Below are 3,320 nucleotides of genomic sequence, written 5' to 3' on the forward strand. Positions count from 1 at the left end.
GCATTGTGCAGGAGGTCAGACTAGATGATTATAATGGTCCCTTCTGACCTTAAAGTCTATGAATCCTAATGGACACAAAGCATTATTACTGCAAGGTAAATAAGTGAGGTCAACCCCAGAGAGGGCACCGTGTTTATCTCACAATGAACAGGGGCATTTCCAGCAGATCGAGGGATGTGATCATTCCCCTCTACTCAGCACTGGTGAGGCCTCATTTGGAGTACTGTGTCCAGTTTTGGGCCCCACACTACAAGAAGGATGTGAATAAATTGGAGAGAGTCCAGCGGAGGGCAACAAAAATGATTAGGGGGCTGGAGCACATGACTTATGAGGAGAGGCTGAGGGAACTGGGATTGTTTAGTCTGCAGAAGAGAAGAATGAGGGGGGATTTGATAGCTGCTTTCAACTACCTGAAAGGGGGTTCCAAAGAGGATGGATCTAGACTGTTCTCAGTGGTAGAAGATGACAGAACAAAGAGTAATGGTCTCAAGTTGCAGAGGGGGAGGTTTAGGTTGGACATTAGGAAAAACTTTTTCACTAGTAGGATGGTGAAGAACTAGAATGGGTTACCTAGGGAGGTGGTGGAATCTCCTTCCTTAGAGGTTTTTAAGGTCAGGCTTGACAAAGCCATGGCTGGGATGACTTAGTTGGGTTTGGTCCTGCTTTGAGCAGGGGGTTGGACTAGATGACCTCCTGAGGTCCCTTCCAACCCTGAGATTCTATGAACACTACAATGCCATCCCTTCGCTGAGATTTTGCAGTAGGATAGCTAACACGCATTCATTATTCCATGGTAAAAGCACACTGGTTTTGGAGGTGAAGACAAAGCCTAGAAGTTTGATTCCTGCATTTTTTTTTCAATGCTTGTCTTATTGTAATAATCTTCCCACTAGACCTTGGGAAAGTATGGAGGGAATTGTGAATGGTGCTAACTACATATTAGCCATTTGTTATTAGTTAACTGGCCTTATTTTCGTTAAAGGGAATATTACATGCTGTTTCCCTGGGAAAATGGGTCCCTCTAGTCTCCACTCCAAATGCCCCATATTAATAACCTTTATATGTTAGGTTTCAGAGTAGCAGCCGTGTTAGTCTGTATCCGCAAAAAGAACAGGAGTACTTGTGGCACCTTAGAGACTAACAAATTTATTTCAGTATGAGCTTTCGTGAGCTACAAGCTCACTTCTTTGGATGCATAGAATGGAACACACAGACAGGAGATATTTATACATACAGAGAACATGAAAAGGTGGAAGTATGCACACCATCATAGGATCTAATCACATCAGACACGCCATCAGGGGCTCGTTCACCTGCACATCTACCAACGTGATATATGCCATCATGTGCCAGCAATGCCCCTCTGCCATGTACATTGGCCAAACCAGACAGTCTCTATGCAAAAGAATAAATGGACACAAATCTGACATCAGGAATCATAACATTCAAAAACCAGTGGGAGAACACTTCAACCTCTCTAACCACTCAGTGACAGACTTGAAGGTGGCAATTTTGCAACAAAAAAACTTTAAAAACAGACTCCAAAGAGAGACTGCTGAACTCAAATTAATTTGCAAATTAGATACAATTAACTCAGGCCTAAACAGAGACTGGGAATGGTTGGGTCATTACACTAATTGAATCTATTTCCCTATGTTAAGTTCTCCTCACACCTTCTATGGGTCATCTTAATTATCACTTCAAAGGTTTTTTTCTCCTGCTGATGATAGCTCATCTCAATTGATTAGACTCTTCCTGTGGTATGCATACTTCCACCTTTTCATGTTCTCTGTATGTATAAATATCTCCTATCTGTGTGTTCCATTCTATGCATCTGAAGAAGTAATAATTGGAGATATACCAATCTCCTAGAACTGGAAGGGACCTTGAAAGGTCATTGAGTCCAGCCCCCTGCCTTCACTAGCAGGACCAATTTTTTTTGCCCCAGATCCCTAAGTGGCCCCCTGAAGGATTGAACTCACAACCCTGGGTTTAGCAGGCCAATGCTCAAACCACTGAGCTCTCTCTCCCCCTAATTAAGCTGTAGCTCATGAAAGCTCATGCTGAAATAAATTTGTTAGTCTCTAAGGTGCCACAAGTACTCCTGTTCTTTTTGCTTTATATGTTAGCAACTACACTAACAAATACAGGGCCAAAAGTAACTGTTTCGATGCACCCGTGCGACTGATTCACCAAACCAGAGCCTGGCAGAAGAGCACCGTTTGCACCAGTGCCAATGACTCCACAACATACAAGGCAGCAGTAAGGTCTTGTCTACACAGGCGGTGCTGCCATCGCTCTTAGCAGACAGGAGAGCTTCTCCCGCCCGCGTCGGAACTCCACCGCCCCCCCGAGGCCGGACTGTAGCTGTGTGGAGGGGAGAAGCGCGGTCTACAGCAGGAGCTGGGTTGCTCAGGGGTCTATTCCCAGGGGCGGCTCCAGGCCCCAGCACGCCAAGCGTGTACTTGGGACGGCATGCCGGGGGGGGGCGCTCTGCCGGTCGCGCGGCAGGTGGCTCCGGTGGACCTCCTGCAGACGTGCCTGCGGAGGGTCCGCTGGTCCCGCGGCTTCGGTGGAGCATCCGCAGGCGTGCCTGGGGGAGGGCCACCAGAGCCGTGGGGCCGGCGACCGGCAGAGCGCCCCCCGCGTCGTGCCGCCGTGCTTGGGGCGGCCAAATGGCTAGAGCCGCCCCTGTTTATTCCCACACAGCTCTAGCCACAAGTCTGCAGCGCAGACCCAGCTCAACTCCGGCCGGTAAGCGCTGAGCCAGGGCTGCGTCTCACTCCCGCTGGCCAATACCTGCCCGGGAGGAGGCATCAGGAGATCGTGACCAGCGCCCTAGGCTGCGCCTGACCTGTACTGACCAGCGGCTACCGACCCAGGGCGCCTTCTGCCCCACGGCCCGGCCATCACCCGGCAGCAGCGCCCACCATCGCCGCGCAGGGCCAAGCCGGGGGGGGGGGGAGCCAGCCGCTCTGCCCATCAGCGCCCCGTGGGGCTGGTCCGCCCGGGCGGGAGCCGGGCTCCAGACCAACCATCGCCCGGGGAGGAACCGGGCTCCTGACCAACCATCGCCCCGTCCTGCTCTCTCCGCCGGGCGACAAGCGGGGCCCCGCCCCGCACTCACCTGCCCGGCCAGCTCCGCTCCTTGGCGACCAACGCCGGAGCCCGGGGTGGGGCCGCGCCGGGAGCCAGCTCCGCCCCCGGCCCCATGGGACAGCACCGCCCCCCATCCCTCGAGGCCCCGCCTCCAATGCAGCTCCCCGGTACCGCCCCCTGCACGCCTCCCCCTGTCCCGGCTCGCCCCCGCCCCTCAGCCT

At 52.7% G+C, this 3,320-nt stretch overlaps 1 protein-coding gene across 2 annotated transcripts in view; it reads right to left on the reverse strand.

The window, feature by feature from the left end:
• The window catches only part of WDR31 (WD repeat domain 31), a 44,667-nt gene extending 41,439 nt beyond the window's left edge, over window positions 1–3,228 (reverse strand). For both annotated transcript variants that reach the window (XM_044992287.1, XM_044992289.1), the window contains exon 1: window positions 3,128–3,228. The gene's annotated coding sequence lies outside the window, so the exon portion shown is untranslated. The remainder of the gene's footprint in view (window positions 1–3,127) is intronic.
• Between the last annotated feature and the right edge of the window lie 92 nt (window positions 3,229–3,320).

The sequence above is a fragment of the Mauremys mutica genome, chromosome 18, assembly GCF_020497125.1.
Source record: "Mauremys mutica isolate MM-2020 ecotype Southern chromosome 18, ASM2049712v1, whole genome shotgun sequence".
Taxonomy (NCBI): Eukaryota; Metazoa; Chordata; order Testudines; family Geoemydidae; genus Mauremys; species Mauremys mutica.